The sequence below is a fragment of the Ochlerotatus camptorhynchus genome, unplaced genomic scaffold (genome assembly GCF_037179485.1).
Source record: "Ochlerotatus camptorhynchus isolate MF236.1 unplaced genomic scaffold, CSIRO-AGI_Acam_v1.1 ptg000248l, whole genome shotgun sequence".
Lineage (NCBI taxonomy): Eukaryota > Metazoa > Arthropoda > Insecta > Diptera > Culicidae > Ochlerotatus > Ochlerotatus camptorhynchus.
Genome location: NW_027040738.1, coordinates 3,194,270 through 3,205,270, shown reverse-complemented (window position 1 = coordinate 3,205,270; position 11,001 = coordinate 3,194,270). Strand labels below are relative to the sequence as shown.

The 11,001-nt window shown below is 38.6% G+C and overlaps 1 pseudogene; it reads right to left on the bottom strand.

Moving 5' to 3' along the window:
* Positions 1 to 2,373: 2,373 nt before the first annotated feature.
* On the bottom strand, positions 2,374 to 8,663 carry LOC135704797 (uncharacterized; annotated as a pseudogene).
* Between the last annotated feature and the right edge of the window lie 2,338 nt (positions 8,664 to 11,001).

Sequence of the window (11,001 nt, the reverse complement as noted above, 5' to 3'; positions counted from 1 at the left end):
GTACGTTTCCACCCTCCTTCTAGCCTCAGCTCACCGCACGTCCAGCAGGAACTATAGTGCGCGAATCAGCACCCGAATTAACGACAATAAATCAAAGCGTTTTTATGGATAATAAACCAAGATTTAGTTGTTTTTCTGTGTCTTCATGCTGCTTGCCTGATCCGTCCCCGGTCGCACCGGGATGAATGTTTTATCACTCCAAACGACACATCTTCAAGATTGTCGTCCTGCTGCGTTCAGTTCCTTCTCCATTGTCCACAGTTATTTGACCAACCACAGAGCCGTGTCCCCGTACACGTGCATCCGTGGAAATTATGACGTCATTAGCCCTCTCCCACCGCGTTCCTTCAACATGAGGAAGTGACATTCTGTGCTGCTTCCGTGGAAAGCCGCTTCTCGCGAGCAATCTCATATATGGGGGAGTGCTGAAATTTATTCGCCCCTATAAATCTTGCAGTCTCAGCGAGTCCATTAATAGCAGCAATATTCTTGAATTTTTGTAATTGAAATTTATTAGCTGGATAATAAAGTACCGAGTCATTACCTTGTCCCCGGTGCTGCTGCTGCTGGGTGGGAGCAATTGCCATGGGTGGAAGCACGTGTGCCAAAAAAACAAACCCGGAGAGTTAGATCCGTTCAGTGCAGCAATGCAATTCCACCTTTTTGCCAGCCCGTTTGGATGAAGGTTCATTTTCGTGTGAGCGGCAAACCCAGATGCCAAGTGGAGCAGCACTGAAAAATTGCTTTTGATGAGTGCTCGGAAATCGCCGGAGATGGAAATGGGATTCAGAGCTTTCCTTCGGGGCGACCGGCTTTGGGGAATATGGGAAGTAGTTAAAAGTTACAGCAAGGAATATTTTCAAATATATACGGGTCATTATTTAGAAATTTGGTTTAATTGGCTGAAAATTCATCCCGGATACGGCTGGGGGAGGCAGTCAAATTCAGAAATACGAAATCAATTGGACCGATCGAATCGAGGAACATCCTTGAAGCGAATCTCATCGTGTCAGTTAGTCAGTTAGTAGGATTTACTGCAATCGACCAGCCGGATTTCCTCCGTTTCCTTGAAGCGAGCACTTAGAAGCTACACGCAAGCGGTGGCATCCATTTCTTATCCCGGATGTGCTCATCGTTCTTGGTAGTAGTAGTAGTAGTAGTAGTAGTTTTTGTCGAATGTATAAATTTTAAAATCAAATAAATTCAGCAAACTGCTTCTTGAAAAAGTACGCTCCGAGAAGAAGCAGCAGCAGAAACTTCCTCTAGACAGATTCCTAGTTCCGAGCTCTATGGAATGGTGCAAATTGTAACTTTTGTCGACGCGTTTTCCTCCGAGGGTTCTTCGTTTTTTTTTTTTTGCTAGGGTGGTTTTGAGTTTATATATGAAGCTATGATAGTTTAAAGCGCAACGGCAAGATAAATGGAGCAGCCCAAAAAAGTACATACCCTCCCTCGCACCTTACCTGGGCAGCCGCACTTAGCCACACGTGGTGCCTCCACCATGTGTGAACTGCCATCTGCACTTAAACTGCGACACACGTTACACGTTTATATGCCGGGGCTGTGTGGCGGACGAATGAAAGCTTGAACGCGAACACCGAGGGGATGGTCGATGGTCAATTGGAAAGCTTATTTTTGGCATTGTGTGTCAAAGACTAACATTCAACTGGAAAACCAACGTATTGATGATGTATAAAGGGTGATACGGTCAAAATTTGGTCAAGGGAAAACGCGTGTAAATCGGTGAAATCGTTTATTTAAAAAATCAAATTAAATTTCTTTTTCAAGTTCAATTAGTATAAAATTCAGGAAAAATATTCAGTTAGGCTTCCGCTTTTCCAAATCCGAATTGCCGGGCCTTACGCTTGACCCCTGCCATCAGATTTTGTACAGCCACCTTGTCCACCTTCTTCGCCGCAGAAAGCCAGTTTGCCTTGAACTGCTGCTCGCCCTTAGCAGTTTTTTTGGTCTTCTTTAGGTTCCGCTTGACAATAGCCCAGTATTTCTCAATTGGGCGGAGCTCTGGCGTGTTGGGAGGGTTCTTGTCCTTGGGAACCACCTGCACGTTGTTGGTGGCGTACCACTCCATGGCCTTTTTACCGTAATGGCAAGATGCCAAATCCGGCCAAAACAGTACGGAACAACCGTGTTTCTTCAGGAAAGGCAGCAGACGTTTATTCAAACACTCTTTTACGTAAATTTCTTGGTTGACAGTCCCGGAAGCTATGAAAATGTTGCTTTTCAAGCCACAGGTACAGATGGCTTGCCAAACCAGATATTTCTTTGCGAACTTTGACAGTTTCATGTGCTTGAAAACATCTGCTACCTTTCCCCTTCCTTTTGCCGTATAAAACTCCTGTCCCGGAAGCTGCTTGTAGTCGGCTTTGACGTAGGTTTCGTCGTCCATTACCACGTAGTCAAACTTCGTCAGCATCGTCGTGTACAGCCTCCGGGATCGCGCTCTGGCCGTCATATTTTATCAGGTTTATCGTCGCGATTTGGAGTCACTACCTTCTTGTAAGTCGATAGTCCGGCTCGTTTTTTGGCTCGATGCACGGTTGTAGACGATACACCCAGCTTATTTGCGGCATCTCGTAGAGAGAGGTTAGGGTTTCGCTTGAAACTACCGGCAACTCTCTTTGTCGTCTCAGCGACTTCCGGTTTTCGATTTCCCCCCGATCCAGACTTCCTGGCTGTCGACAAACGTTCCCCAAACACTTTAATTACATTTGTAACGGTTGATTTGGCAACTTTTAGCGATTTTGCCAACTTTGCGTGCGAGTAGCTCGGATTTTCGCGATGCACGAGCAAAATTTTGCTACGCTGCTCTTCTTGCTTGGACGGCATTTTGACAACTGAAAAGTGAATTCCAAAATCAAAATAGGAGCAACATTCTACACACACACACCTTCAAAATGAGGGGTGTTCAGGTTTTTTAAATGCAAAATTGAAAGAAATACGTCAAGTTGATATTGACCAAATTTTGACCGTATCACCCTTTATCTGGTCAGGATCTAGAGATATTTTATACACGAGAATTTCACATGTATACTAGCACCACGAAGTGAGATAATTCTGAACTATTGTACACTAAGAAATAGCCGTTGACCTCCTGAACAACTTTGCCGAAGACAGTAACTTTCTATCTGGTCAGGATCTCGAGATATTTCATGTTGTAACCAATTAAGTCAATCCCACGTAGTATGGACACCGTTTACGCGGTTTCCATTTACATTTTCTCTATTATCCGCATTTTGGGGATTAATTGTAATCAAAGTTTAGCTTTTTTAGTTCAAAACAAGTTTTTTGAGGAATACAAGTTGGTTTCAGATCGATTGGCAGCAACAAAATGGCAATGGAAAACTCATATGTGTTGTACAAAGTACAACAGCGCGAGTAACGGGGGGTTAACTTTTATGCATACCGTAAAACGGGGTGTAATTGATCAGCGGGGCAAAATTGATCGCTGAAATTTCTCGAGATATTTTTTCATGTGTAACATGTTTTTCGTTACTAAGCGTACGAATGTATCTTTGTATACATTGTAAAAATATTATGCATAAGTACAATATTGGGTATACTCAGCGATCAAATTCACTCCGCTGATCAATTTGACCCCGTTTTACGGCACCTTCTTTGAAAATTTTCCCACCTAGACGGACCTAACAAATGCGAGATAGGAAGAAGTGACCGTCGTAATTAATTTTAGGCTCATAGGTTGAAAGAACTTCAGCATGTCCAAAATATATTCGTTCCCATTCAGTGTGTCCAAAATATATTATGGACACTGTACAAAATCAAGTGGAAGGGTCCAAAATATGTGAATATCATGATGTGAAAAGAATTATTTTTCGAGTATATATCAATAAATAAAACATCGAGTGACATTTAACATCCAAGATGAGTAGCTTTCGAACACAACCGCATGTAAATTGCATAATAATAATAAACAAATAAAATTATTTTGACATAAACGTGATCTCACTTCCTCTAGGGGTCCAAAATCAGTTGGTTACCCTATACACCGCAGATTATATAACTTAGAAACGGATATTTTCCAAAGAACACTTAACTTGTTATTCCTAATTTCAACACTTTTCGCAAAAAATCGCAAAACACATAAAAGCCTATCTGAAAGCTAATTTTTCTAGCTATCTTTTGATTACTAAAAAATAGTGGGCGGATGTGTCCGTCATATGTTTTGCTTAGTCTAAATGTGAAAAAAGTATATTTTTCCAATTTTTTTATAAGAAACTGTCACTTAAAACAGCGCAGACACTCTTTTTTACCATCCATTTGATGTGAAATAAGCCGAAGAACATTTCTTCTGAAGCAACCAAGTTGATAAACACATTATTTTTTGCTATATTTGAGCAAAATAGTAACAAGAAACATTCCGGGTTTTTTTTTAATTTGTGATATCGCTACACTATAACAACCATAAAAAAATATGTTATCAACAGAACTGCACAAATCATTCAATTTAAGATACTCTTAACATGTAAAAATGATAAAAAAATATTGAATTAAAAAATATCAACTTTAATGTTTGAGGTTTTGGCCAGCCAGGAACCACTGTGGCGCTGGCCTCCCGTTAAGTACACGGAGATGGAAAACTACCCAAAATTAAGTACTTTTCCCTCGATTCCCGGGTTCAGCCCAATAACCCAAATTTGAGTAAATCGCATTTAGTAGTTTCCATTTAACACCAGCAAAAAAAATACTTTCTCTCAAGTCTATTCTACCCATAATTAAGGGGGGAGAGCTAGCTCATCGATTCTTCCGGTTCGCCTCCTAGCACCGTGCTATAAGGTACCAGGCGATAACCAGGGTAGTTGATCGATAGCTCGATGACGTCATTTCGTTGGCGTCTGCAATGGGAAATTCTCATAGCAGGCGTTGACGATGGGACGTTGTCGAGTTGTTGAATAGCAACTATCGTGGTAACTCACCGATTACCTGTCGATCTGCCAAATTTGGAAAGACGTCTGCATAGAATTGTCTCATATAATAATATTCCGCCCACTATATCACAAGAAATTGCGAGTAGCTGAGTGGAATGGAGATAAGTTAAGCATTGGGTACAGGACCAAGTCTCCCCTGGGTGGTGCCAAAAGATGAGCGCAATAGAATCATCAAGTTGCCATAAGGCACGGAATGAGACTGTTGCATGGCTGGGTAGTCAAAGTCTTCCATTCGTTAGTCATTTCAGGTGGATTAGAACAGGTTTAGGTGGGCGTTGGCCAGATTTGGATTTTTCAGATGTAATCCTGGATAGGACCATGTCATTGAACGTCGCGTGAAAGTGAAAGTTAATGAAGGCCTAAGTACTTTTTCATAGTTTTTAGTTTTCGGATTTGAAACATCGTCGGTTACAGTGGCCTGCTTACTGAGCAGAAAAACGCGGTCCCAGGTCCTTACATATCAAAGAGATTTATGGTAAAATCGCTTGTGTATCGTGTATTTTGCGAAACTCGTTGTTGTCGTTTGTTCCGGGTTTGAATGGATACACAAATTTGAGCAACGGTATTATGTGATATGAGGGGCTCGGTGGCCTTAGAGCAACCGTTTTTGCTTACTGAGCAGAACATCATGAGTCTAATCTGAGGCCCATCCACATTCAAGATTCGTCAATCGTTTTATTTGTTAATATGACTCCATGGTAACAACAGCAACTCGGTGATTAAAAAGGTGCTCGTCTGCCTAGTGGCAAACGTTTTTGCTTACTGAGCAGAAGACCGTGGGTTTAATCCCAAGCTCCTTCGTGTTATATGATCGTTAGGACATCAATTCAGCTTATCGTTTACCAAAACGAACCCTGCTGCAAACCCAACCCTCTTATCCTACATCCCAGGGATTCCTCGTGGAAGTGCAGAGGTGTTCTCGGCTTCCATCAAAGCGAGTGTCATGTCAACACAATCCTTCCCATTCCTTTCTTGACCTGTGTTCGGGCGTGGCCGGCGCTGGTATTGCCTAATTTAAGATCACCAGGTTTTACACATTGAGGATGATTGCTAGTCCCAAGCATCGTCTATTGGTTCTCTGTGTAATTACAGCTGATCTGGCAGTAACAGAGTAGCAACCGTGGGCGGTCAATCAAGCTCAATCAAGCTCAAGCTCAAGTATATTCTACCCAAAATTAAGTTTAATTTACGTAAATTTGAGAATATGCAATTTACTCAAAAGTAACTTATTGGGCTGAACTATATCATTGGGTTGAATCTCTCGTTCCTTTTTTGACAACAATAACGGGTGCAAGTGAGAGGCTCAAACCAAAATTAATTAAAATGAACTCATATTTTGCGTGGTATTTTTTCTCCGTGTAGATGCTACATCAACAATATCCTTCCTTTCGCCGTAACGGAGAAAATGGGCGTGGCCAGCAATGGTAATTGTCATCCTTTTCCTTTTCTGAACTTTGCAACGCAACACAGCATCCCTTAAACAATGAACATCTCTCAAATGTGGAAGTTCAACGCCCAGAAGGAAGAAGTAAACCTTAGCAACGATTGGTTAAATGTCAATACAAAACAGTGATGCCGTTTTATATTATATTTTGTGTCATAGTGTGCCATGACGTGCCGATCAGTGTGCCACGGTGTGTTTCGGCACAATGTGCAGAGTTGATTAACCATGATTAGCCAATTTAAAATCGTTAGTTTCCATCGGTTGATTTCACTGAGTGGGCTATGGGCGAGCGAATGTTGACCATATTAACAAATATGTATGACAAGCTTACTGTATAAACACAGACAAACAGACGTAATTCTTTGAATAAAATTATCTTCAAAACATAATACCGCCAAACATAGGACTTCAGTAACGACATCTCGCGGAAAACAAGCTTGCTCGCTGATTCGCAAACAATGTTGCATGAATATCAGTGTCAACATTTCCAAGGGGCGAAATTGCATTAGCTAACAATGGCTTTAGCTATTGATTTCACGAGAACAAAAGCTCACTCATAAAAATTAATGACACCAACAGTAGGCCTCCTTCACTCATTGGAATATATACTTATGTACTGATTGTCATCAGGGAATTTAAAAAAAAACGTTTTGTTTACTTGAACACTTGTATTCACTTCATAATTTGAACTACAGATCAAACTAGAACTACCAACCGATCACTTTTAGAGTCAACTCAGAACTGACTGCCTGTTCTACTTACGACCATCTAACAACCTAGCTATTCTGTTAAACTGCTGAGGTCAGCTGGGAACAGTCTACGTCGCCACGATGTCCTCCATCGAATCGTCACGTACCGGGATTCAGGTTGCACTCGATGAGGTTAGTCGGAACTGAATCTGATCTATTCCAGACGCTAGTTTTTTTTATTATAATCTTCGTCCAAATTGTTTTTACTTCTTTGAACAGGTAAATAGAAATAATAAGGAGAATGATCATTGCAAAAACTCCTCCAAATGTAAAATGATGGTTTGCAGTCTCCAATGTTTCAATACGCTTTCTGTTGTTGATGTTTAATTTTTGTAAGATTTGTGTTTCTGTTGCTATAGTTTGTGTTTTGTTGATTGATGTTGACTGCAGTGGTAGCATTTCCAAATTGAAACTAGTGTCAAACTGCATGTTGTCGAATGTCTCATTCTCTATTTCAATAGAACAATTTCTAAAGGTGATAAGGAAAGATCCTGTAATATTTTTGGGACCGTAACCACAATTGTTCTTTAATTGCACAGGTTTGGGTGCGTTTCGAATGAGAATTTTACCTTTTCCAAATGCCTTTACTTCTTGAAATCCTTTGTATTTTCGAAACGGACAGTTACTTGGATTTCCCCTTGGTAAAGGTGGTATGCACTTGTCATTTGAAATGTTCTTCAATGTTTGATATTTGCATACAATGTTTTGTTCGATATTCACACATGTCTCGTTCGTAATAAATGTTTCATTTGTGCCTAACACTGCGTATGTGAAATCAATGGGAATGATTTCTTCTTTCATAGGAAAGCTTTCGACCATAATCTGCTGATAGGATCCTCGTAAGAATTTTAGAATTTTAATTAGAAAAACAATACACAAACCATTATAGTAAGCGGCTGGTTCCAGAAATTCGTAAACCTGTTCGTCATTGTTGATACAAACGCCTGATTTTTCCAGTTTTTCAGATATGAAGTTAAGTTCTGTTGTTTGCTGAATATTTTTTGATAAAATGCCTATCCTAGCCAAAATGATTGCATCCAAGATGTCATCCAACTGTCGCTGAATCACGTCCAAGTTGAAAATAATCCTCTGGAAATGCTGTAACTGTTCCCAGGACATTTTTATGTTCTTATTTTCCCTAATCTGATTTGTCAGTTTATCCATTCCTTCTTGCTCTCTGTAAATAACTCCTGTTAAATCATTAATTCTCTGTTGAAATTCGTTATTGATTTTAATTTGTTCATTATTGTTTGTTATAAGTTGCTTGTTTGTATAGTGTAAGTTACTAATCTTTTGGTTTAGGTTAACTAGATCATTATGGTCCAAATTCCCTGTGATCGTTTTAACTAAAGTACCTAAAATTTTGATTGCTCTCTTTGTTTTTCTTCTAGGATTAAGCTTTTGAAGTGTGAAGTTTGTTTGTGTGAATTTTAATCTTAAAATATTCCTAAAGCCTTTTTTGTTTGTATTTGAACTTAACTAGTTTATCATTATTTCATATTGATTCAAAATTTCTTGGAATGTATTTAATCTGAATGTATGAACGAGCCAATCATATCCTATTTCTATAAATGTTTTACCTGCTTTGAGGGTTATCATGCCGGGATAGTCATTCAGGTTTATGATTTCAAAATGAGTACCGGGTATTTGATTGTTTTTAATAGTATCGGCATCTAAACCAACAGCTACACCAGGAGCGATAATTGCCAAAATCAGGATCCATGATTTCATTGTTATCTAAAAGTATAAAAATAAAAAAAAAATGATTAGAGAATGACAACAAATAGTGTTACTAGCAACATGTCAAATTTTGATAAGATTCCAAAATTATGCAACTTTAATATTTGGGCTGATGCATGGTGCCAGTAAATCATTATTCATCTTTAAATGTTGATTTTTGAATCATCCGATCAACGAAACCTGTGGAAAAATAAGAAGAAATATTAATATTGGTGCAAACATATTTGAATGTGTTAGCCAAATACTCATAATTTTGATAAAAGCTCCAGAAAGTGTTTACTGTATTGCATGCATTTTGAAGATAATTTTATGAGGTGTTTCGTTTCCTTTTTAATTTTGACTTATGGATTTTTCTTTGATTTTCATCAAGTATATTTACATCCATGTTTTCTCTAATTGTAATTTCCTTATAGCGTTCCTGATGTTTTAAATTATTACGTTTTCTTTCGTACATTCTTTCACCTGGAGCAAGAATTACATGAGTTTCTCTATTTTTATTCAATTTTTTGATTTCAGATTATTTTCGTGCCAATTCGCGTTCCTTGAATCTATTAAATAGTTTTTCTTTTAAACGAATACGTTCGTCAAGGTCATTTGAAAGAGTATCACCGTTTCGATAACCATAGAATAGCTCTTTTTGTGTTATATTGGTATGTGAATGTATGGAGTCATTATAAATGGCTGTTGCTAAGTTTATTTTTGCAGATTCCGATAAGTCTCTTGTTGATTCTTTGTTGGACAAAATGTTGTGCAGCTCTCGAAGAGTGCGATGAATAATTTCGACAGTGCCATTTGAAGATGATTGGCCAATACTTGTAAAATTGTACTCTATTTGATTTTCTTCAAGGAACTCACGCATTGACGCTGAAGTAAAAGAGGCTTCTGAGTCCATGACTATTAGGTTTGGTTTTCCAAGAAGAGCGATAAATTTTGCCATTGCTCCAAGAATGTGTATAGTATTTCGAGTACGAATTGGAAGAGCTACACAGCAAAAAAATAATTTTGATATCACATCAAAGTGGATGCACTACAATCTTGTCGAAAATTTCATGTAATTTGTATGACCACTTAAATAAACAAATGCAGTAAAAGCAGCGTAATGTTAGTTCATGCATTGTATTAATGATAATTTTGTCCTTTTTAGCAAGTAATATTACACCATATTTTCGACATGATTGTAGTGCATCCACTTTGACGTGATATCAAAATTATTTTTTTGCTGTGTAGTGCGAGTCTTGAAAATGTGTCACAGAATGTAAGATAGTTCCTATTCCTGGTTACAAAAATGTCCATATAAACGATTTCCAATGGTTTAGCAGGTGTTTGAGTAAATTTAAATTTTAATTTATATGGATGTCTGTCATATTTGCTTTTCTGGCAAAGTTTACAAACATTGATAAAACTTGTAACCTTTGCCTTCATTTTTGGAAAGTAGTATTTATTTATTTATTTATTTATTTATTTATTTATTTGATCACCATCTTCGACTACGTCGTACAGACTCATTACTTAAAACCTAATTTAATCTAAACCCCTTATTCTAGCACTAAACACATGTTTGGTCAAAATAAAATCAAACTCGCTACAAACATCATTAAAGGAACGCAAACAAGAATTAAAACAATTATTGAATCCAAAGTTCGTTCTGTGAAATGGAATTGCAAGTAACGGGGAATTACGGAATCGTCGAGGAGGAGTATTCCATGGAATCAGTTCCAGAAGTTCAGGACAGTCCACGTTTCCTGTTATGAGGTCAAAAATAAACAGTCGTTGCAATTTGAGACGCCTGGCAGAGAGGGATTCCAAATCAATCAGCTTGCATCGGTCGGGATAACTTGGAAGATTGACTGGATCATTCCAGGGGAGCTGACGCAATGCAAACCTTATACAACTTTTCTGAATCCTTTCAACCGCAAGGATATGCGTAACGTAAAATGGAGACCAAACCGGGGAAGCATATTCTAAAATGCTGCGAACCAGCGAATAGCGTCTTGAGACAATAAACATCGGTGAAACCAGAAGCATGACGACGAATGAAACCAAGCACAGTATATGCTTTAGCAGTTACGATGTTTATGTGTTCGTTAAACCTTAGCTTCGAATC